Source organism: Tasmannia lanceolata, unplaced genomic scaffold (genome assembly GCF_043159265.1).
Source record: "Tasmannia lanceolata isolate RefF3 unplaced genomic scaffold, GAP_Taslan_0.1 ptg000003l, whole genome shotgun sequence".
NCBI classification, from domain to species: Eukaryota; Viridiplantae; Streptophyta; class Magnoliopsida; order Canellales; family Winteraceae; genus Tasmannia; species Tasmannia lanceolata.
Window position 1 is genome coordinate 32,484,432 of NW_027518680.1, and position 12,771 is coordinate 32,497,202.

Sequence of the window (12,771 nt, forward strand, 5' to 3'; positions counted from 1 at the left end):
GCCCATTTGTGAACGGTGCCTCTTTTCTCGAATCCATTTGTGAATGGTATTGTCCTCCTTGAGCCCGTTTGTGAACGGTGCCTCATTTCTCGAGTCCATTTGTGAATGGTCTTGTCTTCTCTTTGAGCCCGTTTGTGAACGGTGCCTCTTTTCTCGAGTCCATTTGTGAATGGTTTTCTATCCTCCTTGAGGCCGTTTGTGAACGGTGCCTCATTGTCCAAGTCCATTTGGGAATGCTTCTTATCCTCGTTGAACCCGCTTGTGAGCGGCGTCTCATCTCCTTCTAAAAACCGTTCGAGAACGATCTTTGTCCTTTCCCTTCAGAATCCATTCGAAAATGATATCTCATTCTCTAATTGCCCGTTTGTGAACGGCGCCGCATCGAGTTTTTTTTTTATTATTCCAATTCTAGGATTTCATCTAGGGTCTTGCATTATAGTAGGTTGCATTGTGTCTAGGGAGTCCTTTGTCGATTAAAGCTACGCAAAATGGCTCTGTCACTTTTACTTTGGTATTCGATGACTACGTCATCTCTACCAAAGAGGGGCATCTGTAGACACCCTCATTTTGCTACACTTTAACCAACAATAACCTAATATATTGATCCGTGGAATTTTATTGGTAAAGTATGCATCCTCAAATTTTCTGAAAACCGAAATGATAAAGAGATGTACCTGGTGAGATGATTAGATCCGAAAAATTTAAAAATACCCTGATTGGTGAATTTAGTGTGTTAAATCCATGTGAGAGCCCCTCTATCATGGATTTATATGTTTTAGGTCATTAATATCTCGATCTGACTTTACGGATCATCAATCGGGACAAAATAAGCTAGGGTCACTTCACAGCCCGGGACCTGATTCCATTCCGAGACCTGATTTCCGCAAATCGTTAGATGAAGGGCAGATCTTAACCTGGGTGTCTTTCCTTACTAAGAATTTGTGATCATTTAGTCAAAATAGGATCGATCAAGGTTAATCTCAAATTCAGATTAAACATTGTGTCACTTAATTGAGCAAAAACCCAGTGAAAAATCACGGATCAATGTGGGTGAACGAGAGCCGTCGAAATAATTTAACCAAATTATCAACAACAGTGCTTTCAGTACTTTAATTGTTGTCAAAATTCATATTTCAAAGGTTATGATCATTCATCAAAAATTGATTAAGTTGGTTGGATCAATTGAATCGTCAATTTGATCAACGGTTGGAAAAACGATTCGCTGTTAAAAACCGACAGCTCGCATTGGTCAAAAATTTTGAAAATAATATTTCTATGGCAACATTGGGCTTAAATGAAAGAGAAAAAATCAACGATTTTAATGGCGAAAGAATAATCGAAATCGGACTTCAAAATCTCCTGAAAACCGCGTTTTTCGATTTTTACATTCAAAATATTTGAAAAATCTTTTACAAGATTCTAGGAGATTTGGAGGCATCATCTCGTCAATTCTTTCGACCGAAATTGATCTCAACCACCCAATCTTATTCCATATCATTGCAAAGATTTCAGGATATTTGGAGACCCGATCTCGCCCGTTCTTTCGATTACATGGAGATTGCAGTTAATCGCAACCATCCAAATCGTTCTCATTCTCTACAAAGGCAACCAAATTGGACATTTCCCTTACCTTCAAAATTTGCTTCCAAAATCTACAAAGATTCCAAGGACAAATGGCATCATCTTGGACCTTGAATTGTTCCTAAATCTTTAGTACTAGATCCTGGCCGCATAAGTGCCTGCCATTTTTAACATAGCCATGGCTTAAATGGAAGATGCCAAAGAAGAGGGAGAATATTATAGAAAAGTCCGATCTTGGCCATTCTTTCCCCCTCCTTTTTCCATCACTCAATCTCCACCCTACACCTCTAGGCCCTAAAGATGGCAACCTGGCTCATCCCTTACCTATAAATACCCATGCTCTCTTCTTTCAAAAAAGAAGAAAAAAAGAGGAAGAAGACTCAAAGAAAACTACTAGAGAAATCCTCCATATCCCCGCCTTCAAATCTTGTCCTATTCAAAGGATACCCAAAATCTCCATCACAGGTAGGTGCACTATTCTCAGATTTTTTCAGGATTATTTGATATTTTTTTTATGTATTTTTGCACGATTTTTAGCATTTAATTGAATTTAATTCAATATTATATGTGTGTGCTCAAAATCACGATCTACATGAGTGTTTTAATTCCGATTCGTCCCGAAATTTAATACACTGATCTATTTAAATAGACTAAAATAACCATCTGATTGGATCGGACATTGAATCAAAGGATTTCAAAATTTTGAGTGATGAGTGGAATTTTATTTAAAATAATGGCTGAGAAATTACAAAATTCGAAAAAATAGCCATCTCAGGATGATCTATTTTTTGGAATTAAAATTTTTTCTTGTGTTCATCATATCAGAACAAGATTAAAGGACATTTTTCATAGTCGTAATTTCCTCGAAAATCGTGTTTTAAAAATGGAAAACTCTTCAAAAATATCTTTTCGACGAAGAAAAATAAATTATATACTAAATGGATTCCAAAATTAATGAAATTTCGTGGGAAAATAATATGGTACTGATACATTCTACCATGAATTTTTAAGAATTTTTGGATTCTGTTTGATATATTATTTAATGCTTTCTTTGAAAATTATCAGATATTGAGAGAATTTTTACTGACATCCGATCACTATTAAAATTCACAAAATTTTTACAGTAGTCTTATATTTCACATTTCTTGCTGCTGTAAAATTTTCAATTTATTTGGATCTTGTTTCCTATGGGATGTTGTGTTAATTCATAATCCGGTCTGAAAATTGAAAAATCCGAAATAGTAAATAGTTTCTAAAATTCATGAAAATCTCACAGCATGCTATTTTTACTTATATCTTACTACTGTAGAAATTTCAATGAATTTAGATTTTTATTTCTAATAGTTTCTGTGTTATTTTTGCAATCTGGTCTCGTTATAGTTAAATCAAAATTACATATGAGCTGAATGTAAAAATTTACAAAAATCTTCCAGTAAGCTACATCCCATCATGTCTTGCTGCTATAGAAGTTTCAATTCATTTCGAATTCATTTGCAATAATTTCACTTGTAAAATCACTCATATGGTTTAAAATTGATAAAATCCATTGAAAATTCGAAATTAATTAAAAATTAAAGAAACTTTATGATGATTCGGATGTATTTATTTTCGGTTCAGATATATTTATTTTCTTCCGGATGGTGAATTCAAATACGTCCGGTCTTTATTATTGCGGGGTGATAGTGTCGTTTGATTTGATAAACGGAATTCGTTCTGACATTTCATTTGCGGTCAAAATATAGCAGGGGTTTGTTTAGATTCAGTGACGTACCGGCTATAGCGGATGAGGGTAGTAGTGGATGCGAGTCAGGAATCCGGTCGGAAGGTGTTTACTGGCCGTGAGCTACCCTTGGGTGCACAAATATCGTTCCGACGATAACTTTTGATCCGCCCGTCAGATCGTGGCGATTCTTATATTGATTCGGGGGTACTCGAGAAGATTCATCGCGCGATGACAGCCTTGGCAGTCATCCGGTTTATGCGCGGATCGACCATCCGATGTCACGTAGCAGGATTTTTTCGCACTTTCATTTAAACGGACTTCGTACGAGAATGCAAATGGAAACTCTTTATTACTTTGAGAATGGAGAGGCATGCTGGGTGCGATTACACCAGCTCAAATACACTGGATCCCATCAGAACTCCGAAGTTAAGCGTGCTTGGGCGAGAGTAGTACTAGGATGGGTGACCTCCTGGGAAGTCTTCGTCTTGCACCCCTGTCACTTTTTTCGGTTATCTACCACTTTTTTCGAACAATCTTTCGGTTCTGGAACGTCGATGAGGATTGAAACGCACGTTTAGTGGGACGCCTCCTAGGTTTCGGTTCGAATGTATTTATTTTCTTCTGGATGGTGAATTAAAATACGTCCGGTCCTTATTACGGCGTGGTGATAATGTCGTTTGATTCGATAAACGGAATTCGTTCTGACATTTCAATTGCGGTCAAAATATAGAGGGAGTTTGTTTAGATTCAGTGACGTACCGGCTACAGCGGATGAGTGTACTAGTGGATGCGAGTCAGGAATCCGGTCGGAAGGTGTTTACTGGCCGTGAGCTACCCTTGGGTGCACAAATATCATTCCGACGATAACTTTTGATCCGTCCGTCAGATCGTGGCGATTCTTATAATGATTCGGGGGTACTCGAGAAGATTCATCGCGCGATGACAGGCCTCGCGGTCATCCGGCTTCCCGACATGCACGGATCGTCCATCCGATGTCATCTAGCAGGATTTTTTCGCACTTTCATTTAAACGGACTCCGTACGACAATGCGAATTTAAACTCTTTATTACTTTGAGAATGAAGAGGCATGCTGGGTGCGATCATACCACCACAAAATGCACTGGATCCCATCAGAATTCCGAAGTTAAGCGTGCTTTGGCGAGAGTAGTACTAGGATGGATGACCTCTTGGGAAGTCCTCGTGTTGCATCCCTGTCACTTTTTTCGGCTATCTACCACTTTTTTCGAACAATCTTTCAGTACTGGAACGTCGATCAGGATTGAAACGCACGTTTAGTGCGACGCCTCCTAGGTTTCGGTTCGGATGTATTTATTTTCTTCCGGATGGAGAATTCAAATACGTCCGGTCTTTATTATGGCGGAGTGATAGTATAGTTTGATTCAATAAACGGCATTCCTTCTGACATTTCATTTGCGGTCAAAATATAGCGGGGGTTTGTTTAGATTCAGTGACGTACCGGCTATAGCGGATGAGTGTAGTAGTGGATCCGAGTCAGGACTCCGGTCGGAAGGTGTTTACTGGCCGTGAGCTACCATTCGGTGCACGAATATCTTTCCGACGATACCTTTTGATCCGCCTGTCAGATCGTGGTGATTCTTATATTGATTCGTGGGTACTCGAGAAGATTCATCGCGCGATGACAGCCCTGGCGGTCATCCGGCTTATGCTCGGATCATCCATCCGATGTCATCTAGCAGGATTTTTTCGCACTTTCATTTAAACGGACTTCGTACGACTATGCGAATGGAAACTCTTTATTACTTTGAGAATAGAGAGGCATGATGGGTGCGATCAAACCAGCACAAATGCACTGGATCCCATCAGAACTCCGAAGTTAAGCGTGCTTGGGCGAGAGTAGTACTAGGATGAGTGACCTCCTGGGAAGTCCTCGTGTTGCACCCCTGTCACTTTTTTCGGCTATGTACCACTTTTTTTGAACAATCTTTCGGTTCTGGAATGTCGATGAAGGTTGAAACGCACGTTTAGTGCGACGCCTCCTAGGTTTCGGTTCAGATGTATTTATTTTCTTCCGGATGGTGAATTCAAATACGTCCGGTCTTTATTATGGCAGAGTGATAGTGTCGTTTGATTCGATAAACGGCATTCCTTCTGACATTTCATTTGCGGTCAAAATATAGCGGGGGTTTGTTTAGATTCAGTGACATACCGGCTAGAGCGGATGAGTGTAGTAGTGGATGCGAGTCAGGAATCCGGTCGGAAGGTGTTACTGGCCGTGAGCTACCCTTGGGTGCACAAATATCGTTCCGACGATAACTTTTGATCCGCCCGTCATATCGTGGCGATTCGTATATTGATTCGGGGGTACTCAAGAAGATTAATCGCGCGATGACAGCCCTGGCGGTCATCCGGCTTACGTTCGGATCGTCCATCCGATGTCATCTAGCAGGATTTTTTCGTACTTTCATTTAAACGGACTTCGTACGACTATGCAAATGGAAACTCTTTATTACTTTGAGAATGGAGAGGCATGCTGGGTGTGATCATACCCGCACAAATGCACTGGATCCCATCAGAACTCCGAAGTTAAGCATGCTTGGGTGAGAGTAGTACTAGGATAGGTGACCTCCTGGGAAGTGCTCGTGTTGCACCCTTGTCATTTTTTTCGGCTATCTACCACTTTTTCGAACAATCTTTCAGTTCTGGAAAGTTGATCAGGATTGAAACGCACGTTTAGTGCGACGCCTCCTAGGTTTCGGTTCGGATGTATTTATTTTCTTCCGGATGGTGAATTCAAATACGTCCAGTCTTTATTATGGCGGTGTTATAGTGTCGTTTTATTCGATAAACTGAATTCGTTCTGACATTTCATTTGCTGTCAAAATATAGCGGGGGTTTGTTTAGATTCAGTGACGTACCGGTGTAGACACCCCATTTTGCTCTGCTGTAATCAACAAAAAAGTTAGTGTTCGTGTTATCAGTGTTTCCCCATTCCCGTGTCCGTCCCTTATGCTTTCTCAATCTTTCCGATCATTTCCGCAATGTTCCGTATTCTTCTTTTTACTAAGTGTTTAGAATGGTTATGCAGAAGAATCCAAGCCAGGGGAGAATTTGGACCCATTTGGTGGGGCCACATTGTGTATTTTGATTAGATTTGGACCGAGTAGGTTGGCCTAGTTAAAGCTCATTCGAGTCATCTACAAAGGTCATTATGAATTTCAAAGATCAAATTTTACGAAAAAATATAATAAGTTCGCCTAGTATGGAATGGGGCCCAAATTATGATGATCTAAGATACTCACTTGATGGACCATCGGTTGGATGGATTGGATCGTCACAAGGTGTTAATTTCTAGAAACACAATTTATCTATGCCATGGCCGATCTAATGGACAACTCGGATTATCCCATGAAAAAATGATTTGTGGGCCCAACCCATTCTCATTGCGGCCCATCCAATTAAGCGATTCAGGATCATCTTGTGAGCGAAATTGATTTGGAGGGGCACATCCCCTATATATTGAGACCTATAAATTGGACGGCTGAGATCATCCCTTGGAAGCAATTTAGGAGGCGTGGCCAATTTACATTGTGACCCGCCAAATGGACAGTACCCTATAGAAATGGTTTCGAGACACCACCTATTCAGGTTGTGGCCAATGAACTAGACGGTTCGGATCATCCTATGAAAATAATTGGCGGGGCATAGCCAATTCACACTGTAACCTACCAATTGGGCGGTTTAGATCGTACATGGAAATGATTTTCTAAGCACAACCTATCCCGGCAAGTGGAGGGTTTTGATCACCCAACGAAGTGGGCATACAAGTACTTTTAAAAGAAAAATACAGGATGGAGCAACCTACACCATAGAATGATCCGAACCATCTAGTTTGTGTCCCCATCTTTTAATCATTAAACAAGGTGGGACCCCACCCATATTTGTCAAAAAACCGTATAACCTGCACCATTGGATGATCCTAACCATCCATTTGATGGGAAAAAGTCCCAACCGACTCTCTCTCCCTACTCCCTGTGTTCTCTTTTTAGAAGTTTGCTCGTTTGGGGATTTCTATGGATATGTTTGGAAGGCCATTCTTCACACAACTTTGGAAATTTTCTATAATCTCCCTCTATTATTAGCCTAAATGTTCAGCTATATTAAGTTGCTAAACTGGTCCTCGCATGGGAATTCTTTTTTAGAATGAATTCTGCAATCCAAGGGGAGGGGAGGAGGTGAAAGCTGTGAAGCTGTTGGTTTCTAAGGAAAGAAAAGGAGAGAAAAAGGATCGTCGGTGGCTCCCTCTCCATCTAAAAAAAGCAATACCCAAGGTCTATGAGAAAAAAACGAAAAAAAAATAAAAAAGGGAGGAGGGGCAAGAAAACAGGGGATCGTTTTTTTTCAGAAAGACCCAGCTGATTCCCACTCTCGGCTGGCTCCCTCTGTTTCCACGATCTCTCACCACCCTCTGCATCTCCGAACAACCCTCTCCGAGCAACCCTCCCAACAGAGTACTCTCTGTACAAAAGGAAAAGAGCAGCTCCCTCCAAACAGCACCGATCATTTCCCTCACTCCCTCCATCTCCCCTACTCCTCCGTAACCTCTCTCTATCTCTCCCTCTAACTTAACCCTCAACAGCCCAAAGAAAAAAAAAAGAAAAAAAAAACGAACGTGAAGAAAAAAAAAACAGAGTATTCATATACTCTGTTTTTTTTCTTTTTTCTCTCTATCCCTCCCTCTCTTACTCTCACCCAATATCTCTCGTTCTCTCTCTCTCGTTCCCTCTCGTCTCTCATTCGGTCTCTCAAACTCTCCTTGCCTCTCTCTATCTCTCTCAAAACCTCTGTTGTCTCTCTATTGCTCTCAAAACCTCTGTTGTCTCTCTATCTCTCTCAAACCTCTCTGTTCTCTCTCTCACTCTCAGATTCTCACTCCTTCTATATCTCCCTCACTCTCTCTTATTCTCACTCTCTCTCAATCACTCTCGCTCTCACATTCAACAGAGGAAGGGTGGCAAAGAAAAAAAAAATAAAAAAAAAATAGAAGAAAGCGGAGCGGATCGAGCGTCGGCGGAATTTTTGGACTTTTCGACTCTCGGATCCGGGGAGGAACTCCATCACAGGTTGGTACACTGTTCTCGGATTTTTTCAGAATTATTTGGTATTTTTTTAGATTTTTGCATAGTTTTTAAGCATTTAAATGAATTTAATTTAATATTAAATGTGTGTGCTTAAAATCATGATCTGCATGAGTGTTTCAATTCCGTTTCGTCTCAAAATTTAATACAATGATCTATCTAAATAGTGTAAAAATAACTATCGGATCGGATCAGACATTGGATCAACGGTTTTTTAGAATTTGAGTGAAGAGTTGAATTTTATTTAAAATAATGGCTGAGAAATTACAAAATTCGAAAAAATAGCTATCTCAGGATGATCTATTTTTTGGAATTTTAAATTTTTCTTGTGTTCATCACATCAGAACAAGGTTGGAAGACGTTTTCCGGAGTCGTAATTTTCTCGAAAATCATGTTTTAAAAAAAGAAAACTCTTTAAAAATATCTTTTCGACGAAGAAAAATAAATTATATACCAAAGGATTCGAACATTAATGAAATTTTGTGAGAAAATAATATGATACTGGTACATTCTACCATGAATTTTTGAGAATTTTTGGAATTGGGTTGGTATATTATTTTATGCTTTCTTTGAAAATTATCAGATTTTGGGAGAATTTTTACAGACATCAGATCACAGATAAAATTCCCAAAATTTTTACAGTAGTCTTATATTCCATATCTCTAGTTTCTGTAAAATTTTCAAGTGATTTAGATCTTGTTTCATATAGGATGTAGTGTTAATTCATAATCTGGTCTGAAAATTGAAAAATCCGAAACTGATAGTAAATAGTTTCCACCATTCATGAAAATCTCACAGTATGCTATTTTTACTTATATTTTACTACTGTAGAAATTTCATGGAATTTCAATTTCTATTTCTAGTAGTTTCTGTGTTATTTTTGCAATCTGGTCTTATTGTTGTTAAATCAAAATTAAATATGAGCTTAATGTAAAAATCTGTAAAATTCATCCAGTAAGCTACATGCATTCCTATCTTGCTAATGTAGAAATTTCGATTCATTTCAAATTCGTTTGCAACAATTTCACTTGTAAAATCACTCATATGTTTAAAATTGATAAAATTCATTGAAAATCCGAAATTAATTGAAAATCATCTGAAAATCTCTAAAGAACCTTAAATCTTTGTCACATGTTCACTTCTCAATTCATTGAAACAGAAATTTTAGGATCCTTAGATTTCCCTGGAGAAATGGCCAGTGCATCCATAATCGTATCCCTATTGCACTCGATCTTTGACAATTTGAACATTTAAGCTATAGCATGTTGTTGGCTCCGAGGTTACTGTCCACGGAAATCCTGAGATATGCCAGGCAATAAGATGCTATAACTTAAGTATTAAATTGCACAAGGAAAGAGCGCACGATTCCCTTCCTTGGATGTTATTCTAGGCCGAAATTGGTGAACCCTAGAGCCATTGGTAATCCTTAAATGTCCATAAGCTGAAAATCCTTGAAATCTGAAATTCATTAACTTCAAGAACTTGAATCGATTTGTCTCGAGTCTTTCGGAACCATTGGATTATGGTTTCCGATATAAGAACCATTAGAGCCCAATTTAGGAACACTGGTGTCAGGTCGTGTCCTAGGTTTTAGGGAGTCTTAGGTTTTAGGGAGTCCTAGAGTTAGGAGTCTAGCCTCATCACGTACGCTTGCTATGGATAGCAACCGTGCCATAGGTCTAGTTACACTAGTCACCCAATCTTTCCCTAGGACAAGCCTAGTAAACTAGGATGTAGGCTAACCTGCATTAGTCTAAGGGGCAACTTGTATTTAGATAAGAATCATATAACATCTTAGATAAAATCTTAGGATAATAAAATCCTCAACTTGAATTAAATAACTTCTCTTAAAACTGTTGAAACAGTCAATCCCGTCTAGGTCGGTGTCTTAGTTGAGTTAGGCATAAGTAGCTTAGCTTAGGTGCATCGAACTACGTCGACTCTGATCCCAGTGAGGCTTGGGTACATAGGCAGCTTGGATGTCTGATGGCATACCAACCGCGAGTCGGCTCCACAACAAATTCTGGGGTTTTTGTACATTAATTTTCTTGTACATTCTTAATTAAATCATTTAGGATTTTCCATGAAATTAGAATCTTAGGAGAACTTGCACCTAGATTGAATCCAAACAAATTAAGGAATCAAGATACACATTTAGGATCCACAATGAAATTAGATCATAGGATGCATGTCACTTAGTTCGTACATTAATAGAGAGTTGAATGAGCCATTTAAAATAAATTTAAAAGAGTTAGCTTTTGGAATCGACGACCGATTATCGGGCGGGAATGGTGCGTGTGGTGGATAACTCCCCATACCTTCCATTCTTGTAACCAGGTAGCGAGTCTAGATTTCTGGTTAATTATGGGTCCTAGATCTCACATCTAGGTGGCGACTTTGTCAGTCTCTTTTGTGTGGAATTCGGATTGCCTTAGTGATCCCAAGTTCATATAAAAGATGAATTAAAATCAATACTAAAAGAGCACACGCCAATCGCGTGGGTACGAGAGACCAAGAGAGTGCGTGGCGGCTCGCGCCCCACCCCTCTCGCGGGATCGGGGTCCCACAGTTTGGCGACTCTGCTGGGGATCACCTAACTTCATCAAAGCTTCAAAGGATAACTCATTTGAATTTAATTTAACTGGCTCATAAAAACTCTATCTCTTATATGCTTGTTAGATTAGTTTGTCTTATTTTATTTTCTCATCACATCATACTCAAACTTAATCTAACAAAACCTGAAGGCATCATAGATTGCGCAAACTTATTGCACACACTTACATCACTTGCATCTAAACCCTTGCATCTCACGTGCACACACGTCCTATTTTAGGAACCCGGAGTGTTATCTAGCATGGTTGACTGGGATTTCATCACCTGGTGCCTCTGTGCTAGAGAAGCATTCCACCCTTAGCCTAGCACCTTATGGTGCGTAAACGGATCTCTTGTTCACGTACTGATACGCCAGACACTGGTACAGTATATCGAACACGGATTCGCGCTAAGGGAATTCTTGGCCTTACCCCTAGATTAACCCACACATGCATCTAGAATACGAACACATGTGCGTCACGTGTGTGAGCCTAGTTTAGGATATCTTACCCATTTGTGTCTAGATCATACCAGCCCAAATGCACTGGATCACATCAGAACTCTGAAGTTAAGCGTGCATGGGCGAGAGTAGTACTAGCATGGGTGACCTCCTAGGTCTCTGTTCGGATGTATTTATTTTCTTCCGGATGGTGAAATTCAAATACCTCCGGTCTTTATTATGGCGGGGTGATAGTGTCGTTTGATTGGATAAACGGAATTCGTTCTGACATTTCATTTGCGGTCAAAATATAGCGGGGGTTTGTTTAGATTCAGTGACGTACCGGCCATAGCGGGTGAGTGTACTAGTGGATGCGAGTCAGGAATCCGGTCGCAAGGTGTTTACTGGCAACGAGCTACCCTTGGGCGCACAAATATCGTTCCGACGTTAACTTTTGATCCGCCCGTCAGATCGTGGCGATTCTTATATTGATTCGGGGGTACTCGAGAAGATTTATCCCGCTTTGACAGCTCTGGCGGTCATCCTGCTTCCCAACATGCTCGGATCGTCCATCCGATGTCATGTAGCAGGAGTTTTTAGTACTTTCAATTAAACGGACTTCTTACGACAATGCGAATGGAAACTCTTTATTACTTTAAGAATGGAGAGGCATGCTGGGTGCGATCATACCAGCACAAATGCACTAGATCCCATTTGAACTCCGAAGTTAAACGTGCTTGGGCGAGAGTAGTACTAGGATGGCTGACTTCCTGGGAAGTCCTCGTGTTGCACCCCTGTCACTTTTTTCCGCTATCTACCACTTTTTTCGTACAATCTTTCGGTTCTAGAACTTCGACGAGGATTGAAATGCAAGCTTAGTGCGACGCCTCCTAGGTGTCTGTTCGGATGTATTTATTTTCTTCCGGATGGTGAATTCAAATACGTCCGGTCTTTATTAAGGCCGGGTGATAGTGTCGTTTGATTGGATAAACGGAATTCGTTCTGACATTTCATTTGCGGTCAAAATATAGCGGGGGTTTGTTTAGATTCAGTGACGTACCGGCCATGGCGGATGAGTGAACTAGTGGATGCGAGTCAGGAATCCGGTCGGAAGGTGTTTACTGGCAGTGAGCTACCCATGGGTGAACAAATATTGTTCCGACGATAACTTTTGATCCGCCCGTCAGATCGTGACGTTTCTTATATTGATTCGGGGGTACTCAAAAAGATTCGTCATGTTATGACGGCCGTGGTGGTCATCCAGCTGCCCGACATGCTCGGATCGTCCATCCGATGTCATCTAGAAGGATTTTTTTGCA

The 12,771-nt window shown here is 40.2% G+C and overlaps 5 non-coding genes across 5 annotated transcripts; all 5 read left to right on the top strand.

The window, feature by feature from the left end:
* Positions 1-3,679: 3,679 nt before the first annotated feature.
* On the top strand, positions 3,680-3,798 carry LOC143875105 (5S ribosomal RNA). Its single transcript, XR_013249767.1, has one exon. It is a non-coding gene; the product is annotated as a 5S ribosomal RNA (ribosomal RNA).
* Positions 3,799-4,396: 598 nt separating this feature from the next.
* On the top strand, positions 4,397-4,516 carry LOC143875387 (5S ribosomal RNA). Its single transcript, XR_013250033.1, has one exon. It is a non-coding gene; the product is annotated as a 5S ribosomal RNA (ribosomal RNA).
* A 592-nt stretch (positions 4,517-5,108) lies between these two features.
* LOC143874643 (5S ribosomal RNA) lies at positions 5,109-5,227 on the top strand. The gene has a single exon (XR_013249316.1). It is a non-coding gene; the product is annotated as a 5S ribosomal RNA (ribosomal RNA).
* Positions 5,228-5,818: 591 nt separating this feature from the next.
* Positions 5,819-5,937, top strand: LOC143875194 (5S ribosomal RNA). The gene has a single exon (XR_013249852.1). It is a non-coding gene; the product is annotated as a 5S ribosomal RNA (ribosomal RNA).
* Positions 5,938-12,128: 6,191 nt separating this feature from the next.
* Positions 12,129-12,247, top strand: LOC143875055 (5S ribosomal RNA). Its single transcript, XR_013249719.1, has one exon. It is a non-coding gene; the product is annotated as a 5S ribosomal RNA (ribosomal RNA).
* The last annotated feature ends 524 nt before the right edge of the window (positions 12,248-12,771 follow it).